The 21,676-nt window shown below is 37.7% G+C and overlaps 1 protein-coding gene across 1 annotated transcript in view; it reads left to right on the forward strand.

Moving 5' to 3' along the window:
• Positions 1 to 20,349, forward strand: part of DTWD2 (DTW domain containing 2) — a 194,552-nt gene extending 174,203 nt beyond the window's left edge. The window contains exon 7 of the transcript XR_014261913.1: positions 1 to 20,349. This exon is cut by the window's left edge and continues 12,582 nt beyond it. The gene's annotated coding sequence lies outside the window, so the exon portion shown is untranslated.
• The last annotated feature ends 1,327 nt before the right edge of the window (positions 20,350 to 21,676 follow it).

The following is a 21,676-nucleotide window of genomic DNA, read 5'->3' on the forward strand; positions in this document are numbered from 1 at the left end:
CATTAAACCTAGAGAGAGGCAAATCTCTCTGTGTTAGGGAAATATACCAAATGAGAAAGTGCAATCCAGTGCATTTTAAGAGAATGGCCCTTTGTAAGGATTACAGAGAATTCCTAAAATTGTCCAAAATAGTGGTCTTGTGTATCACTGAAAACCCTGCCAAAGGCAGCAGATTTGAGGAGCAGATGTTTGATCCCAAACATTTTGCTGCTTATAAACAGAGCAGTGCATTGACAAGAGGTAAAGACGTTAAAAATACAACAGAAGAATCAATTTCTTGCTTTCTTAAAGCTAAGGACTGTGGTGAACTTGGAGTGTTAGTGACAGTCTCCAAGGAGAGAGATTCATTTCTGCTTGCCTTTGAAACTTTTTCCATTTACAGCAAACTTCCTGAAATGTGTGTAGATTGAGAACACTTTCGTCTGATAGGCTGAGTGATTATATTGTGTGTTGGCTTTAATACAGGTCACTGTCTGTACAGAGTGAGGATGGCTTGACAGCTTCTGTTGAGAAGGATATGCTGGATTTGGAGTGTTGGTTTTAGCAGGTGGCTCTGAGGGGAGGGGCCTAAGGAGTAGACAATCAGGTGTTACGAGAAAGGAGAGAATCATTAAAAAGCGTGAGGATGTAGGGCAAGGTTGAAGGGTCCCTGGTCATTTAGGAAAAGGGAGGATAGAACAGAGGGCTGGGAAAGGGGAGAGCTGGGAAGCCACTATTTAACATGTCCAGAGCTGAGCTGGGCCAGGCCAGGGAGAATATTCAAGGGCTGCGTGGGGCCAGGAAGGCTAGAAATGAGGACCTTCTCCTTGGAGTTGGGGAAAGGAGTTTTGACTTGGAACTGAGAGCTGATTTTGAAGACTAAGAAAGAATATTTAGGTGATTCTAAGGTTTACAGGCTGACTCTGCACATTGCCGTAAAAGGGCATTTTCATCCATGCCTGACGGGTAAAAAATTAGCTGCTAAAGCATATACCATGCTATGGCTGTGGCACTGCTGTTCTAAAGAGAGATGTTGACTTCACCCTGGATGTGGTTATCTCAGGATATAAATCATCTGACATAGGCTGATTGCACAGAGTAGATAGTTGAGATGTTTCTGGAATTTTGAATTCAAAGTAGCCATTCAACTACAGCTGCAGTTCAATGGCTCCTTTGGATTTCAGTTATTTAGTCCTTCACTGAGAAGTCACGCCATGTTTTCTCTTGGCATAATATATGAAAAGTTTAACCAGAAGCTGCAGATGTTTTTTTCTTGTCACTTTGTGTGTGTGTGTGTAGTTATATATAGCATATGACTATATACTATGATGTATGTGAATATATGGTTATAGCTATATATGGTATATAAAACTATATATAACATATATGCATAGTTATATATAGCTCTACATATGTAACACAAAGTGACAAGACATACATATAGTTATATATATACGTATATTTGTAACTATATATATAACTATATGTAAGTATATATATATATATATATATAAATATATAGTGTTTTATAACTTTGAAACATTTTATGTGCTTTTGAAAAGATTCATTTTACTCTTTAAAAAAGCTAGATTTACAATTTGGAAATGCTGTCACTAAGTGGTAGATGCCTAGTTTTTGAGCCACAGGATTTTAATTTTTCCCAATTCAGATGAGGTTCTCTGTTTAAGCTCCAGCAGTAATTTTCCTTCTCTCTCTCTCAATGGTAAATACATATATATGTAAATATGCACACATAAATACATAGAGGTATATGTGTACTCTTACATACACACACATACATACTCGCTTTAGAAAAACCAGTTGAGCATGGGAAACACTATGTTTAAATACGGTACTCTGGAGCAATTTTCTAATGAAATAATTTGGTACATTTTTCACTAACTTTTTATCTGTCACCACTTTTTCTAATTTTAATATATTTCACGCCCAGACTTGAATTAACAAATTTGATTTAAAGCTCACCCTATTTCTCTTCCTGGGGTGATTTCATGACTCTGGGACCTCAAGCTCTTGGATCAAAGCTTTGCTGCATCTCAGCAGCTGTCATAACTACTCTAGAGAGAGCAGTTTGAGTCCTTCCAAGCTCATCAAAGAGAAGGTGTTAGTTTGCCTTTCTCACACCCCTGCTTTCAGAACATCTGCTTCCTGTCTCCTGTATGCAGTAGGCTACTGGGAAGAAAATGTGTAATAGAGGGTGATTCTGTTGAGAGGATAAATTCCCTCCTGGTTAGGTCTTCTTCAATCTGCAAACGTCTTCTTGCCAATTTGCTCTTGATAAGTTTGAGAGCAGTTGGTTAATCATGTGTGCCAGCAAGGATTCTGGGCAAGGAGTCAGGTGATCTTAATGACTGTCCAACTCTGCTGTGAGGTAGCTGTGTCACTTCAGGCAAATCATGTGTTCTCTGATTCCCCATGATTTCACCTGTAAAAAGAGACAATGGGATATTATGACCTTAAATTTCTTTAAACTTTTATGATACTGAATCTATTCCTGACACCCTTCTTATCATAATGATCTTACATATATTTAGTGATTTTTCCCAAGTCATAGCTGACTTTAGTCCTAATCATTACATTCATGTACAACCTTTATAAAAATTGAAATTACAAGATTCCTGCATATAGCCAAAACCCTTTGAACAAATTTAAACAGAAGATTCATCCAAGTTTTATTTGATTTTATTTTTGCTCTAGATTCTTCTACTGAAGTCTCTTTATCAGATATCTGTTGAAGAATTGTCATTACACATTAATGTACTACTTTGTTGAGAACTTCTTCATGGACATTCACCATAATGTTACAAACTACCTTTTGAAATGAAAAATGTAAAACCATATGATGAATAACTTAGTGATAATTTTAATAAATGCAAATGTAGTTCTCCAAAAAGACATGTTAGTTGGACAGAATAAAAAACATCCGAAGAGTTTCCAGCTGGAGTGGAGTTGAGGACATGAAGTGCGTAAGAGCTCCTGGGGAGAGGGTTTTGAGGCCAACAGAAGAACTGCAACATTCTAAACATTTAAAGGATTGGCAGAGGAAGGGGAGCCCTCAAAGGAGACTGAGAAGAAATGAGAGGTAGGAGACGAAGCAGAGGAACCTTCAGTCAGAGAAGCAAGGAGGAGAAAATTTCAGAAAAGTGGGACCGGTCAGTAGTGAAAAATGTTGTAAGGAGGCAAAATAAAATAAGGATTTAAAAGGATCTTTTGCTAGGAAGAAATCTACTCAAGCTACAGCAATTGGGATTTATTTTAAGGATACTTATGGAATTTCAGGTAGACCTGAGAACAAAAACAAAACACAACTGGACCACAAAAGCACCAGCCACTGGGATCTGGAAAGCCACCAGGAACCAAAGCTATTCCCTCCACCCCTTTCCCAGGGGCCACTTCTGAGCAACTGCTGCTATCTGTTCTCAGCCAACATCCTTCTCTGTGGTTTCTCATATCTGGCCGCAGTGGCCTACATTCCCTCCTCACCAACTGCTAAATTTCCTTTGATCTTTGTTCAAATTTGGGAGAGAGAGAACCTAGCCAAGATTTTCTTTTTAACCCTGTACACACAAATCACTAATTTCTGGCCCATCCTATGGGTTGGCTGCCTTTAGATTAGATATCTTCTGGTTAATCAGTTGTGAGAGCTGGGGAGTTGCTTGGGGTGAATCTCATGGTAGAGAGAACATCCAGGCCTACTTGACAGAGCCTGTGGTCCACGGCACATCAGATTCATTCAGAAGGACTGTGGACTGGCTACTTTAAGTCAGAAGGAGAAGTTTGTTTGGCAGGTGAATTGATCAGCATGTCTAGTACAGGGTCCATTAGATTTAGGTACTGAATTGCCCATATAATTTTTGAAAGAGTGCTTTCAGTAGAATGGTGTAGGGTGGCAATCACATTATAATGGAATGAGAGTTGAGTGGGAGGTGTACGAGTGAACACAATATGTGTAGACTAGATATCTCAGGCAGGGCAGCGGGACTTGGCATAGGAGGGAAAGAGATAAAGATGGAAGCTAAAGGAAGTGCATAGACTTGATAAAGTACATTTTTTAAAGATTGAAAGTATAGGAGTAATTTTAGCAATTTATTTTATGAATAGAATAAAGGAAAGGTTGAATGTAGAGAAAGAGAGAGAGGATGATCGATGGAACAGATTTGCTGAGAGCACAGAGCATGTGGAAGGATACAACTGAGATGGCAGGAGGATGGGAGAAATAACTATTGGAGAACTAACAGTGACTGCTACAAATACAGAGCTCCTTTCTCAATGAATGGTAAGACTGCATGCTCAGGATACAAAATTATCATTGCTTATTCAGATTAAAAAAATATGTAGCTTTGAGCCAGCTAAGAAATTTTCACCAAGGGGAAGGCATAGTAATATCATGTAAAATTTGAATTAATTTTTACGGAAACTTGACTTAGCCCCCTAATGTTTCTTGGGTAAAGCCTGTTGGTTGGAAGAACTTCTGTTGATTGATCTGTGTGCAGTTTTCCTCCTGACAGGTTGCCCTTAGTTGAAATGGCTAGTACAGGTCTAGTAGAAGTCTGCTTCATTGTGGGACTAAAAATACCAGAATAGTAAATGTTCACTAGCCTAGATTATTCTTTTAAAAAGCTTGTTTTAAGCTTATTGGATTGCTTATTTTTTTTCATACAAATGCTATATGATATGAAGATATATTCCCCCAATTCAGGTCTTCTGTAAGATATTTGAATTTAAGTTTTTTGTCTTGTCAGATATTGCTTTACTAAGTTCTGCAATATATACTGATAGGGATAGAAAATTAGTTTGCTCTGTCTTAATTCTTTCCAACTTGAATAAGAACAGTACAGAATTTACCAGCATTGTTTCATTCAACAGGCATTTATTTTGAATTTCAACGTGAAATTCAGTTTGTAGATGCTTCTTGGTATGTGAACATGAAAGACTCAAAGTACCTGCTCTCAGGGAGCTCACATTATTTGGGCACATCTTCCTCCACTACTTGAAACACTTACTTTAGTTGTTAAAGAACCAAAGTGCTGTCTGGGTGTGCTCCCATATCATTTTTTATACTTTTCCTCAATGCTTGAATTTAGCTTTAACTTGTTTGTCTTTAAAAACTGAATTTTTAAAAAAAATCTAGGATCTTGTATTATCTCAATCACTGTTAATTGTTTGTTTTTCCATGGTTTGTTCTCTCTTCATGAATTACTGGTTGTGAAACTGGATATTGACTTAAAAAATCACACTCTATACCCTGAGTCTGTACATTGCTTTTTTTAAAATTGAAATATAATTGACATACAATATCATATTAGTTTCAGGTGTACATTGTATGATTCAATATTTATATACACTTTGAAGTGGTCACCATGATAAGTCTAGTTACCAACTGTCACCATACAAAGTTATTACAATATCATTGACTACATTCCCTATGTTGTACATTACCTCCCCATGAATTATTTATTTTATAACTGGAAGTTTGTATCCCAGTCCTCTTTATCTCTTTGTCTGCCTCCCTCCCCTAAACCCCTGTCCTCTGGCAACCACCTGATTCCACTTATATGTGGAATCTAAAAAACAAAACAAATACAACAAAACAGAAACAGACTCATAGATACAGAAAACAAACTGGTAGGTTGCTTCTTTAATGTCCCTGAACTTTAAGTCCACGAATCCTCAGTCTCCCAAGTCTGAGGAAAATATGCAGGACTCTGGGCCTTCACCTAGATGCCTAGAGGGTATCTGCCTCGGGAAGGGCTTGACATCCAAAGATCCAAAGTGCTAACAGTGCACTTTATGAACAATGGATTTAACTTTAAAAATAGGTGCTATGTTTGAAAAATAAAGTCTAGCTGATTACATTTAGGGCTTCCAAAAGCTACATGTATGAATATAGGTCTTCCTCTGGTCACCCACAGCACCAGGCACATTGGTTTTCATTGCATTCCACTTGTTCACTTTTATATGTTCCCCAAAGACAGCAATTTCTTAAGAGCTGGTGCTATTTTCTTTTATTGTGAACTGGACTCTTTAGCCATTATGTCTTCCATGCATTGTTCTGAGATCCACACATGCCATGTTTCAGTATTATGATTTGTTCACAATTAGTCTTATGCTTATGTACTGAAAGAGTTGTAATGTGAACTGCTGCCCCAACTCATACTTTCTCCACCCCAAATTCTAAGCTAAGTCTAGGGAGACATATTTCTTCTGATATGGTTTTGCCTGCGCCCACCTGAATCTTTCATTCACCTGTGGCCTTACACTTAGGCCAGATTTGCTGGTTACCTACCTGGAATAATTTGACGAATGCTAATGAGGTTACCAGATTCTCTGCTGCATCACTAGGGTCTACGGTTCCATCACTGAAGATGTACTCCTGTCTTAGTCTGTTCAGGCTGCTATAACAAATTACCATAGATTGGGCAACTTATAAACAACAGAAATTTATTTCACACAATTTAATTCTGGAGACTGGGAAGGCCAACATCTATGTGCTGGCAGAGTCGGTGTCTGGTGAAAACCCACTTTCTGGTTCACAGATGGCTCTCTTTTTGCTGTGTGCTCACATGGCAGAAAGGCACAACTCTGGTCTCTTCAGCCGCACTCTCATGACCTAATCACCTCCCAAAAGCCCCACCTCCTCATACCATCACATTCAGGATTAGACTTCAACATATGAACCAGGGAGGGGGGACATAAACATTCAGTCCTTACAACTTCTATTATGCTACTTTCACGACTTCCTCAAGTGATAGCACGTTTGCCTAGGACAAAGTATGTTGTTTTCGTTGTGCCTGCTTCCACTAGCTGTGATGGTCTGTGGTCTCAAGCCACCAGTGGCTCAGGTGGGCGAGACTTATGGGCTGTTGCTGTGCTTGTTCTGCGGTCCCCTGGCCAATTTGCTATGCATAGTCAGCCCGTAGACTGTCAACATAAACCTCAGTGGGCGAGGGAGGAAAGCTTTGCTTATTGCCAGCTGTATGAAGCAACAGTGAGAGTCTTCATGTCACTCTCTGCACCTGCCCCCTTCTTTTCACTTCTGCCTCGTGACACCCTTTCCCTTCCTCCTCTTTTCCATCCCTGCTGTAAATGTTTCTGTGACGTTCCCACCAACCCTCCCTCCAAAATTAACCATCCTTTTGAGAAAATGATGTCATAGAATTTTAGTACATTTAAATCTAAATGATATGGTTTGAAGGTAAACATATGTGAAAGTTTGCTTTACCTAGTATAACAGCTGCTTATGTGAAAAGTTATTTGTCAACTGAATTTTTGGAAATGTAAATATGTTTTAAGTGCTCCAAGGGAAATTTTTATTTAAAGGAACCCAGCAGTGAGACTTCCAGAAAGACTGTCTTTTTGGGATACAAGTTAATACAAATTGTTCTTTGAGTTTGGAGTTTAAAGAGAGTCTCTCTCTTTTTTTTATTTACAGGTGATATTCTGTTGTGTAGAAATTGGTTTTTGTGTGTGTGTGTGTGTTTGTGTGTGTGTGTGTGGTTTTGGTATTTCTCTTCTTCATTTTATTTTTTTAATATAGCAGTTTCTTATTAGTCATCTATTTTATACATATTAGTGTGTATATGTCAATCCCAATCTCCCAGGTCATCCTCCCCCCGCCCACTGCTTTCCTCTCTTGGTGTCCATACGTTTGTTCTCTACATCTGTGTCTCTATTTCTGCCTTGCAAACCGGTTCATCTGTACCATTTTTCTAGAGTCCACATATATGCATCAATATTCTGTTGTGTAGAAATTGGGATTGTGTTCTTATTACACTATTGGGGTTATTTTCAGATTATGATGCAATAGTTCACAGTATGAACCTGAATTAAATATCAAAACTAATTAATAAGTTAATCAGTCTCAATCTCTGTCTCTATCTCTATTTCTCTCTCTCACAAACACACACACAAACAAACAGACTTGTGACATAAATATATGTATAAATTACACTGCAATTGAAGTGTGGAAGGAAAGGAGCGACTGTTTAATTCTGAGTACTGAAGGAGACTGAAACTTGACGAATTTTGAAGAGTATAAGCTGTAAATGACAAAACAATTTGCACATCTTGATAGGAGTTTTCTCTGGGGACTGTTTTGTCTCTCAGTTATAGCTAGCTTGAAATTTTTAATGATATGTGAATTTTATTTTTGAATCATAATGATTTAAGATTCTTTTAGCACAGTTGGTACCATCACTTTGTGCTTGGTAACCTGTATGTCATCTACCTAGGGGAATTTATTAGGGAGTCAAAGCCTATTTTTTATAACTGGTCTTTCTGCCAGAGTCCAGCAATATTTCTTTTAAAAACAAAAAAAGTATGTGGACAAGCTCATTTAATCACCATCTATTCTGAAGTTCCCTCTTCTTCTTGATGTTCATTTTGTTGTCTTTAATAACATAATTGCTCAGATTGTTAAAGAAACTGGGACAGGGAGGATAGTTTTATATTCCAGGTCTTTAGACATCCTGCTGTATTTTCCTGGCTTCAGACAGCCAAGGGTCTCAGTAGGAGGATCTTGACAGATGACTATTGTCCGTCTAAATGAAATTAGTACCATGTTGTAGCTGAGCATAACTTCCCCCAACTTAGAATTTCATTTGTCTCCTTTAAGTCCTGTAGATTGCAGAGACATAGAAAAATGCAAATAAAACCTAAGCACAGGGTATCAATTGTATGTCTCCTGCAAAGAACACAATTGCTACAGAGTGAGAAGGATTCTCTCTGAAATTGCTTTACATCATCTCAGCCACCTGGTTTTGAGTTTTTCTTTCCTTCTTTTTTGTTAAATATTATTTATTTGATTATTGAGGTTTTGGCATCCCTTTATTTTTTTAAAGTTATTTAAAAAAATTTTTGGCCACACCGCATGGCTTGTGGGATCTTAGTTCCCCAACCAGGGATTGAACCCGGGCCCTAGGCAGTGAGAATGTGGAGTCCTAACCACTGGACCACCAGGGAATTCCCTTGAGTGTTTCATAGGGATAAAAAAATCCAGAAACTAATGATAGTGGTTAGATTTGTTCTATATTCCATTTGTGGCAACCCAGAACTTCTCATAGGTCTGAGACCAACTAAAACTTCTCATGGAATACTATCCTTTATGCATTTTACTAAACATAAGTGATAAATAATATTATAATACTTATGTAATCGTGGTCACAGACAGGTCGTAGACTCCCTGAAATCCGGACCCCAGTAAAACTTAAAAGATGATAATGGAATATTATAAAACAATGGGAAAGCTATAGATTAGTGCATAAACAATATTGGGGAAATCAGTTAAAGTTAGCTTCCTCCCCTCCCACCTCATATATCAAAATAAATCCCAGAAAGGTTAAAGAGTTTAGTGTAAAATATGAACATATAAAACCCATAGAAGAAAATACTGGTCACTATTCATCTTATTCCTTTTGAAATGCTATAACAAAAATGCCATAGACTGGGTGGGTTAAACAACAAACATTTATTTCTCACAGTTCTGGAGGCTGAGAACTCCAAGATCAAAGCACTGGCAGATTCCGTATCTGGTGAGAGCTTGCTTCCTGGTTAATAGGTGGCTGCCTTCTCACTGTGTCCTCACAAGGTGGAAGGAGGAAGGGTGCTTTCTGGAGTCTCTTTATAAGGGCACTAATCCCATTCATGAATGCTCCATCTTCATGACCTAATCACTTCCTAGAGGCCCCATCTCCTAATACCATCACATTGGTTGTTAGGATTTCAGCACATGAATTTTGGAGGGACATGAACATTCAGTCCATTACACTATTAAACTAAAGGGACAGATTTCTAAGCATGAAATCAGTAGAACAAATGATGTAAAAATTGCTTTATTTTACATTAATATTTTTGACCTGTGGGAGGATTAATGTTTTGGAACTGTGGGAGGATAGCCTGTAACAAGTATAATTCTACTTAGTTTCAATGGAACAGAGTAGAGAGCCCAGAAATAAACCTGTGTGCTTATGGTTGATAAATCTATGATAAAGGAGGCAAGAACATATAATGGAGAAAAGACAGTTTCTTCAATAAGTGGTGCTGGGAAAACTGGACAGCTGCATGTAAAAGAATGAAACTAGAACATTTTCTCACACCATATACAAAAATAAACTCAAAATGGACTAAAGACCTAAATGTAAGACCTGAGACCATAAAACTCCCACAAGAAAACATTGGCAGAATAGTCTTTGACATAAATTGTAGCAATATTTTCTTGGATCTGTCTCCTAAGGCAAAGGAAACAAAAGCAAAAATAAACAAATGGGACCCACTTAAACTTAAAAGCTTTTGCACAGCTAAGGAAATGATTGATAAAATGAAAAAAAAACCTAATGAATGGGATAAAATATTTGCAAATCATTTGACAGAAAAGGGGTTAATCTCCAAAATATATAAACAGCTCATACAGCTCAATAGCAAAAAAAAAAAAAAGCACCACACACCAAAAAACAAAAAGAAAAACAAAAAAATGAACAACCCAATTGAAAAAACTGACAGAAGCCCTGAATAGACATTTTTCTAAAGAAGACATACAGATGAGCAACAGGCACATGAAAAGATGCTCTATATCATTAATCATCAATGAAATGCAAATCAAAACCACAATGAAATATCACATCATACCTGTTAGAAGAGCTATCATCAAAAAGAATAGAAATAACAAGTATTTGCTAGTGAGGATGTGGAGAAGAAGGAACCCATTGGTGCAGCCACTATGGAAAACAGTATGGAGAATCCTCAAAAAAACTAAAAATAGAACTAGTATATGATCCAGCAATTCCACTCCTGGGTATTTATCCAAAGAAAACAAGAACACTAATTCAAAAAGATACCAAGATATGGAAGCAACCTAAGTATCCATCAACAGATGAGTGGATAAAGAAGATGTGGTGTATACACACACACACATGCACACACACACAGTGGATAATTACTCAGCCATAAAAAGAATGAAATTTTGCCATTTGCAACAACATGGATGGACATGGAAGGTATTATGTTTAGTGAAATAAGTCAGACAGGGAAAGACAAATACTATATATTGCCACTTGTATGTGGAATCTAAAAAATAAAACAAACAAATGAATATAACAAAACAGAAACAGATTCACAGGTAATAGATAACAAACTAGTGGTTACCTGTGGGGAGAGGGAAGGAGGAGGGGCAAGACAGGGGTAGGGAATTAAGAGATCCAAACTACTATGTATAATATAAATAAGCTACAAGGATATATTGTGCAGCACAGGGAATATAGGCAATATTTTATAGTAACTTTAAATGTAGTATAATGTATAAAATTTTGCATCACTATGTTGTACACCTGAAACTAATGTAATATTATAAATAAACTATACTTCAATTAAAAATAAAAGAAAATCAATAGAACAAATGATGCAAGAAAAATTGCTTTCTTTTACATTAACATTGGGTTGGCCAAAAAGTACTAACTTTTTGGCTAACCTAATATTTGACCTGTTTTGGAACTATAGGAGAATGGTCTCTAGTTTCTGAGTTGTTGGATGAGCGTCTGCTGTTATAACTTTCAAAGGTATGATTCTCAGAGACATTGCTGGTGGACTAAATACAGGTAATGAGCGTGTTGTGGAATGTAAGCTGGGGAAAAGTCATGTAAATAGCCTTATAAGTGTGTTTCAAGTCTATTAGCTTTTTGAAATCATACGGGAGTAGCACAACTTATGCTCACTTCAATACCCTTAATTTGTCACTTCTGTATCTCTCCTACTCTCCCTATTAGGAAAATTTGTCACAATTCAACACTTATGAAATTGTAGCAGTGAGAACTTAAAGTGGAAAGAGGGAGAAGAAAATAAAAGAGAGGAAGCATAAAATGAGAGGAAAGGAGAGAAGAGCCAGAAGAAATAAGTGGAAGAATGGGGGGACAGCCTCTATGCCAATGTGAGGTTAGAAAAGCAGACTGGAGGATAAACAAACAGAAGAGGAGGGTGATGGAGTAGGTGGGGTGGAACTAGATCCTTCTTTTCAGTCTTTGACATCAAGTTGTAGTCCCATGTACATAATAGCTCTGTCTCTAGAACCCCCAGACACTTGGTTCTATTCTCTGTTCCCAGTGAGTTGCATGTGTGTCCTCCTCTCTTGGCATTCTTGATTGGCACCCCTTTCTTAATATTCCAGGCCTTGAGCTTCTTCTGTATCAAGGACTGAGCCTTCCCTAGACATTCCCCTCTCTTGTTAGGCTGGCAAACCTTTCTTCAGTACAGACTCCAGACATGCCCAAATCTGTATTCAGCTTGTCTTTCCAGGGAAACTGATTTTCCTGATGTTATGTATTTCCCATTTGCCTCAAATTGCAGTCTTTTGGCTGGTATAGCTTGCACTTTGTTCAGGTGTTGGCCTTTTGGAAGGCTTTCTCTGATGCCTTATGGATTCCTTGGAGCAAAGGCCTCTTGGATTTCTGGGTTAACAGAGGGCTTTGGCTTCTTGTGGCCACAGATCACGCTTTTGGTTCTTTCTCTCCAGCTTGCCTGTAGGATTGTCATCCCACCTCTTCCTGTTACAGCCCTGCCTACAATCAGCCTCATGAAAAGTTGAAAACTACCTGTCTGTCTCCCTGAGAGCCTAATTTTCCCTCTAGTTATACCATCCACTGGGTGGGTGCCACCCTAAGAGGTAGCAGTAACTGTGGACGAACAGACAGTAGTTAGGAAATTCCATGCCTTCTAAGGGATGGTTGCCCATCAAGGCTGACTTAACTCTACAAGAGAAGGATGGAGCTAGTAAAGAGCAAGGTGTATCTGTTCAAACAGCTAATATATATAATTCACTGGTAATTAGCACTGTTGATTCATTTGTAAGATTTCTATAATACCACAGATTGTTTTAGTTAATTAAAAATTTTACACTTTGGCTACAGTATCTCATGTGAACTAACTGTGCTTGAGAAGGTCGTGGTCATATAGCACAGAAGCAAAGAATCACTTCCTCTTGCGTAGAACTGCTGAGATTGTAGGTAGAACTTCATGACCCAATTCCAGTGCCAGTCATGAAAAATGTATTTTTGTTTTCATGCTTTTGTCAGTTGGACAACCTTGTACTTCAAACCGCTTTGCATCCTGGCAAGTACTTTCCTTTATCTTCATTCTTCAAGACAAAAGCTGCCTGACTTGTATTTTTGGTCTGCTTGAGAGAAGCTGAGGTGAGGTAAGATCAGAGGCATTTCCTCTGAACAGAGTGCTGGACATCTACCCTTGACATTTCCACCTGACTATGCAAAAATCTAGCCAGGCCATTGAGGGCAGTTGATGTTCTTTCTCCAGAATTGCATAACTGGCTCTTGGTCACCAAGAGGTTCTTCCTGCTTCTTTCTGGCCCTCTCCATGCAGTTTGCTTTTACTTCCTCTAGCTGTCCATCCCCTGACCCTTTCTAATATACTGTGTTCTCTCATGAATACTTCTCTCTCATGGTAGTCTTTTTGATTTCTTAAGCATGACTTGTTGTAAAACTTCAAGACTGTGGGTTATTTAGTTATGACTTTGCTTTGATCCTGGGCCAACACTTTTCTTTTGAAAGAACCTTCTTGTATAAATACATTAAACTACTGAAGGGATCCTCCCCACATTGACATGGGGAAGACAGAGGGCTGCTCCTTCCAGAAACCAAGATTTCTAAGGAACCACGATTGGCTTCCTGCCCAAAAGATTGCTGTGGATGTTGAACCACAGTGGCAAAGAATGGGCATGTCAGATGGATGAGTTGTGTTGCGTACTGTTGGGTACATCTCATAAAAAGCAAAAAGCTGGAGACCAGGATGGGATCAAGGAATAGAAATTCAGGATGTAATTTATCGATCTTGTTTTCTGTGAAAGGAAAAAATGTGACTGTGTTGGCTGGAAAATTGAAAGCACTCCTACTTGAAAAATTTATCCAAACAGGCAACTGATAAGAATACACCCAATATTTCACTTTCTTGAAAATGAAATCTGAGTTATAGTCATCCTCAGAGTTTGTAGTTTTTGAAAATACTTGTGAGGCTCACATTATGAAAATGTACCAGTTGATATGTTCCTTCCTCTAGTCTCTTTCAAGATTTTGGTTTGCTAATGTCTATTTTCTAAGTCATCAGCTAGCATACATGTGAAAAGATACAATTTTAAACAACGTACGTAAGCTTGTATTCAATGACCAAAGCTACTAATACAGCTACTAAGTGCCACATTGTGACATTAGCTGGTATTACTGTTGTGTGGCACGTTTAAACTAATTTTTAAAAGGGGAATTTAAAATAGGTTTAAAAATTGGAGAATTTTGTCTGATGTTTGATTTGTATGAATAGATTGTAAACTATGAATTTATGATAATATGATTAGAAAACAGCAATGCTGAGGTATAAAAATGTTGGAAATATGAAGTTAAAACTGAACTACAAATTATGCTAAATTTGAAGTCTAGGTTACTTGGATGGTAAATAGGACAAAGGAGACATTCAGGAACACAGACATGCCCATAAATGACTGTCATGTTTCTTCTTAAAATGCATGTGAGCTGATGGTAAAAATCTCACTATTTTTTCTCTGAAGTTGTGTCAGTAGTTTGTCATTACACTTTAAAGTATAGAAGTAGTATTGGCTCCTAAAACACATTTTATTAAGGCAAGTTGCAGTTCTTAGGTATGCTTACATGTATCTGTCACATTTAATTTGTCACATTAAATTCATGTTTATATTGTTTTTGCATCTCAGGAATATATTTCAATTATATATCACACCTCTTCTTTACTTGTGTTGCCCAAATGTCAAATGTGACTTCACAATTGTAAATTTCTATGTAATAATTTATAAACAAATATAGGCATACCTTGACAGGTCTCCAGTAATAACAACTAAAGTCACATATGCACAGGCAACACATCACAATCCCAACTGGACAACTGTGTTTTTATGATGCAGTCAATTTCAGATATGTTTGAAATTGTGAAAAGAATGTGAATCATGGAATAAAGTCAGTACAAGAATTCTTTTCTCATTACACACAGCCCTCCCCCATCCCTTACCCCAACTGTGCTGAGTAATAAAATAAAACAATGCAACATACTTAAAGTACCTTGGATATGTGTTGTATTATCAAAACTCATTAATACACTTAGTGGAAAGAGACCAACTTTGATGTCAATTCCATTACCTATCCCAGGCTAAATTTCTTATTAGCAATCATTCTTTTTCTCACTTCAGGAGAATAAATTCTAATTCAGAGAAGTTGAAGAGTGACCTGATGTGTCCATCTCAGCCTATTGATAGTGACACTATCTGCTAGAAATGACTGAGGGACTCACCTGGGCCCTTATTACTTGTGGCGAGCCCCACAGACATTTCCTGCACCAGAGCAGATGATGTGGCTGGACTGGCCTTTGTGGTTCTTATAATGACTGTAGGACACACCTCAACAACAACCATCAGGGAACTTTGGGGGGGAAAAAAAAAGGCTTATTACTTTCAGGTCCGAAGAGACACACAATGAGGTGGAGGTTGAGAGAGATGGAGGGAGCTTGGACCTGGGGCTCTGCCTTCATTAGGGTTGAGGGTCGGATACCTGGGGTTTTGAGGGTTCACTATTGGTGAATTTAAGACACAAGAGTGGGAATTAGGGAGCAGGAATGAAGAAGCAGAGTCACTCAAGTGATCAGTTACCTAAGTTCCCCAGGGCTCTCTAAAAAGGGGACTTCATGGGTGAGGGTTCCTGGTTCCTTATCTAGCTGGTTCGCTAGTAGCTGTGTCATACAGCTGGCAGTGTGTTTATTTGAGATGGATGTCTTTGAAATGATGTCTTGCCAATCAAAAGCTTAATGTCAGGCACTTACACTATATTTGAAGTCCAAGAAAGGACTTGAAGCAGGAAGAAAACCTTTCTCCTCTGCCCAGTCCTATTGAATGGCTACTAAAATCCTCTGACCTCTCCCCAGCATTCATATTTTTTTTGTTGTTTTTTTTATTAGGGCATATTTTACTTGAAATTTCAAAAAAAAATTCAAATTAGAATTCATGTTTGAAGCTAAAAGATGCTAATTTGCAAGTTATTTCATAATAAGTAGACATTTTAATATTAGGTTGAATTTTGGGTATAAACTTGACATGAGTAAAGGCTGGCTAAGGTAGGTGATCAGCGTGAATAATCACGTATGTTACTTTCTGGCATGACCTTTAGTAGGAGAGACAAGGAGTTTATCAAGCATCTCAAGAGTGGAAAATTCAATTTAAAAACTAATTCTTAGGAGGTCATCATTTTCCATAAAATCCTCTGTACCTTTGCCTTTATGAGTCTGACTAAGGAGGTGTTCTAAATTCATCTATTTTGTGAGGGAAGACTCATCTGTTAAGGTGAAGAATGATTTTTCCACCCACTTCTTTGCCAGTTTTCAAAATAGCTGTGGCAAAGAGCCTGCTGGCAGGCAACCCCCAGTTCCATGAATGGGCTTTATTTTCTAATCAGAGGACTTGTGATGCTTGACAGGTGGACTCTAGCTGCTTAGTGTTTGATGCCCATACTTGCACTAAGGAATCCTGAACCTTACCCAGTGAAGGGCAAGAAATCCTCTCAGCAGGGTCCCACTGGGGACTGATGTTCAGGAAGCTTCTGTGGTGTTGTGGAACTGTCACCTGCGATCCTGCATGGGGTAAGGGACATGCACACAAGGTGAATTTAAAAGCTGTAAGGGCAGAAAATGCAGGACTCTTTCCTCCACTCTACCCAGTACTGCAAGTACCCAAAGAAAATATGTTTTAATCAATTAAGATGCGTGCCCACACTACAGAATATTTGATTTACAGACAGTTACTATAATCTGAATTTCATCTTCTTAAAGGAAAGAGCCATGTGCAAGATTTCTGGATTTGCATAGCAAATCAATCCCAGTTCTGGACTGAGAAGCCTTTTGGAGAAAGGTGGAGAAATTTGTGAATATATTAAAATCCACTGGCTTATATATATCAAATGAGTGAATTGTATGGTATGTGAATTATATCTCAATAAAGCTGTTGCCAAAAAAAAAAAAAAAAAGACAAAAATTCCCATGTAACCACCTACCAGGTAAAGAAATTGAACATTTATTCAAGAAATTGAATATTTATTGTTTTCATAGCTGCTTCCTGTTTCTGTCAACTGATACTGGTTTTGCATTTACTGTAGTCATATGAAACTTTCTTTCCAATAAATTTTTTTAGTAAAATCAGTGAGCTATTGTGCAGATATCTGAAGTTTGAGAAACCTAGAGTGTGCATGGTGTATTATTGGAGTTCATTTGCTTCAGAACATAGCCATATTCATCTGTTTATCCTTTCATTAATTTGTTTAGTTTTTTGAGTGCCTACCCTGCAACAGGCATGGGCTAACTGCCTTTCCTGGAGCTCAATGTCTGTAGGGATGGTAGGCACGGCTGAGTGTCCTAATCAGACTGTAAATGCTGAGATGCAGGGTCCACTGTTTTGGAGGAGATTGTTGCAGTGTTTTAGGAATACATAAGACAAATAGGAAAGGGAGGAAAATCATCAGGGAAACAAACATGGATGGAAAACACTTTAAAGTATAGTCAATGCACTATGAAGTTTTCCTTCTTTCCTCCCCCCTTCCTCCCTTCCTTCTTTTTTTCCTTCCTTCCTTCAAAAGATAAACTGAAACATGTTAAAATTTTTAAGTGTCTATTTGAGCAAAAATTTATTGGAATTGGGCAGCACCAAACCAGAAGTTGTTAGAAGTGCTCCGGAGCCAGGGGAAAGACTCGTGTAGAGAAAGTGGGAAGCAAAGAAAGAAAATTATTTGGTTGGCTAGAGCTCAAAGCCTACTTGGCTGTTTGTGATTGGTTGTCCTTTGAGATTTGATTTCACAACCTTGAGTCGTTTACAGGCTTAGATTTTGATTTGCTTATGTGGGCCGCCAGGATATTAAAGCCACATCAGTCTAACGGACCCTTCCTTCCCTTCCTCCCTCTCTTTCCTCCTTCCTTCCTTCTTTCCTTCCTTTCTTTTTAGTAGGATCCAAGTGGCTTGAAAAAATTTAATCCTTATAAGATATTTTGGGTTTCTTATCACTTCAAATAAAGCTTACTACTTGAGCTGCAGTTTAAAAAGCCGTACAAACATACAAAAAACCAAGCACTACCACCATAAAAACTACATTTAATCATAGTTGGCAAAACCTAAGGATTTCCTGTGGTAATGTTTCTGGATTCTAGCTTAAACTGACTTACTGAGGCTGGAGAGACCAAATGTTCTTATTCTGAGAAAAGAAACACTGCAGTTCAGAAACCCCTTCAATACTGATAAGTGAATGTTTTTCTACGCTTAGTGGTTTATATATATTTCTAGCTTTGTAGGAGTGTCTCTGTATTCCAGGTGAAGTCAAGTACATTCATTGACATTCCTACTACAGTGAATGGAATCTTTTTGTGCATTTCTAAAAGAATTAAAGTTAGAACAAAGGCCAGGTAACAAATAGTTCTTGTTGTTTGTCTGATTTGGTCTACTAAAGTGACAGCTGCATGTTTAAAATTCAAATTAAAAATATAAACAATTCACTCAGGGGATTATGACATACTGTAATGCAAATATCCAAAATTTCATCTAGTCAGAGCTCAAAGCTGTTTTATTTAGGAAACTTGCACAAGCCTCTTAGATAGCCTCATCCACCAGAGGGCAGACAGCAGAAGCAAGAAGAACTACAATCCTGCAGCCTGTGGAACAAAAACCACATTCACAGAGAGATAGACAAGATGAAAAGGCAGAGGGCTATGTACCAGATGAAGGAACAAGATAAAACCCCAGAAAAACAACTAAATGAAGTGGAGATAGGCAACCTTCCAGGAAAAGAATTCAGAATAATGATAGTGAAGATGATCCAGGACCTCGGAAAAAGAATGGAGGCAAAGATCAAGAAGATGCAAGAAATGTTAAACGAAGACCTAGAAGAATTAAAGAACAAACAGAGATGAACAATACAATAACTGAAATGAAAAATACACTAGAAGGAATCAACAGCAGAATAACTGAGGCAGAAGAACGGATAAGTGACCTGGAAGACAGAATGGTGAAATTCACTGCTACAGAACAGAATAAAGAGAAAAGAATGAAAAGAAATGAAGACAGCTTAAGAGACCCCTGGGACAACATTAAATGCAACAACATTCGCATTTTAGGGGTCCCAGAAGGAGAAGAGAGAGAGAAAGGACCAGAGAAAATATTTGAAGAGATAATAGTTGAAAATTTCCCTAACATAGGAAAGGAAATAGCCACGCAAGTCCAGGAAGCGCAGAGAGTCCCATACAGGATAAACCTAAGGAGAAACACGCCAAGACACATAGTAATCAAAGTGGCAAAAATTAAAAACAAAGAAAAATTATTGAAAGCAGCAAGGGAAAAATGACAAATAACATACAAGGGAACTCCCATAAGGTTAACAGCTGATTTCTCAGCAGAAACTCTACAAGCCAGAAGGGAGTGGCATGATATACTTAAAGTGATGAAAGGGAAGAATGTACAAACAAGATTACTCTACCTAGCAAGGATCTCATTCAGATTCGATGGAGAAATCAAAAGCTTTACAGACGAGCAAAAGCTAAGAGAATTCAGCACCACCAAACCAGCTCTACAACAAATGCTAAAGGAACTTCTCTAAGTGGGAAACACAAGAGAAGAAAAGGACCTACAAAAACAAACCCAAAACAATTAAGAAAATGGTCATAGGAACACACATATTGAGAGTTACCTTAAATGTGAATGGATTAAATGCTCCAACCAAAAGACACAGGCTCGCTGAATGGATGCAAAAACAAGACCCATATATATGCTGTCTACAAGAGACCCACCACAGACCTAGGGACACATACAGACTGAAAGTGAGGGGATGGAAAAAGATATTCCATGCAAATGGAAATCAAAAGAAAGCTGGAGTAGCAATACTCATATTAGATAAAAAGGACTTTAAAATAAAGAATGTTACAAGAGACAAGGAAGGACACTACATAATGATCAGGGGATCAATCCAAGAAGAAGATATAACAATTATAACTATATATGCACCCAAAATAGGAGCACCTCAATACATAAAGCACCTGCTAACAGCTATAAAAGAGGAAATCGACAGTAACACAATAATAGTGTCGGACTTTAACACCTCACCTACATCAATGGGCAGATCATCCAAACAGAAAATTAATAAGGAAACAGAAGCTTTAAATGACACAATAGACCAGATAGATTAATTGATATTTATAGGACATTCCATCCCCAAACAGCAGATTACACTTTCTTCTCAAGTGCACATGGAACATTCTCCAGGATAGATCACATCTTGGGTCACAAATCAAGCCTCAGTAAATTTAAGAAAATTGAAATCATATCAAGTATCTTTTCTGACCACAACGCTATGAGATTAAAAATCAATTACAGGGAGAAAAACGTAAAAAATACAAATACATGGAAGCTAAACAATACATTACTAAATAACCAAGAGATCACTGAAGAAATCAAAGAGGAAATCAAAAATTACCTGGAGACAAATGACAATAAAAACATGACGATCCAAAACCTATGGGATGCAGCAAAAGCAGTTCTAAGAGGGAAGTTTATAGCTATACAAGCCTACATCAAGAAACAAGAAAAATCTCAAATAAACAATCTAACCTTACACCTAAAGGAACTAGAGAAAGAAGAACAAGCAAAACCCAAAGTGAGCAGAAGGAAGAAATCATAAAGATCAGAGCAGAAATAAATGAAATAGAGACAAGGAAAACAATAGCAAAGATCAATAAAACTAAAAGGGTGTTCTTTGAGAAGATAAACAAAATTGATAAACCATTAGTGAGACGCATCAAGAAAAAGTGGGAGAGGACTCAAAACAATAAAATTAGAAATGAAAAAGGAGAAGTTATAACAGACACCACGGAAATACAAAGCACCCTAAGGGACTACTACAAGCAACTCTTTGTCAATAAAATGGACAACCTGGAATAAATGGACAAATTCTTAGAAAGATATAGCCTTCCAAGACTGAACCAGGAAGAAATACAGAATATGAACAGACCAATCACAAGTAATGAAACTGAAACTGTGATTAAAAATCTTCCAACAAACAAAAGTCCAGGACCAGATGGCTTCACAGGTGAATTCTATCAGACATTTAGGGAAGAGCTAACACCCATCCTTCTCAAACTCTTCCGAAAATTTGCAGAGGAAGGAACACTCCCAAACTCATTCTATGAGGCCACCATCACCCTGATACCAAAACCAGACAAAGATACTACAAAAAAAGAAAATTACAGACCAATATCACTGATGAATATAGATGCAAAAATCCTCAGCAAAATACTAGCAAACAGAATACAACAACACATTAAAAGGATCATGCACCACGATCAAGTGGGATTTATCCCAGTGATGCAAGGATTCTTCAATATATGGAAATCAATCACTGTGATACACCATATTAACAAATTGAAGAATAAAAACCATATGATCATCTCAATAGATGCAGAAAATGCTTTTGGCAAAATCAACACCCATTTATGATAAAAACACTCCAGAAAGTGAGCATAGAGGGAACCTACCTCAACATAGTAAAGACCATATATGACAAACCTACAGCAAATATCATCCTCAAGGGTGAAAAACTGAAAGCATTTCATCTAAGATCAGGAACAAGACAAGGATGTCCAC

Source organism: Balaenoptera physalus, assembly GCF_965194825.1.
Source record: "Balaenoptera physalus genome assembly, chromosome: 3".
NCBI lineage: Eukaryota > Metazoa > Chordata > Mammalia > Artiodactyla > Balaenopteridae > Balaenoptera > Balaenoptera physalus.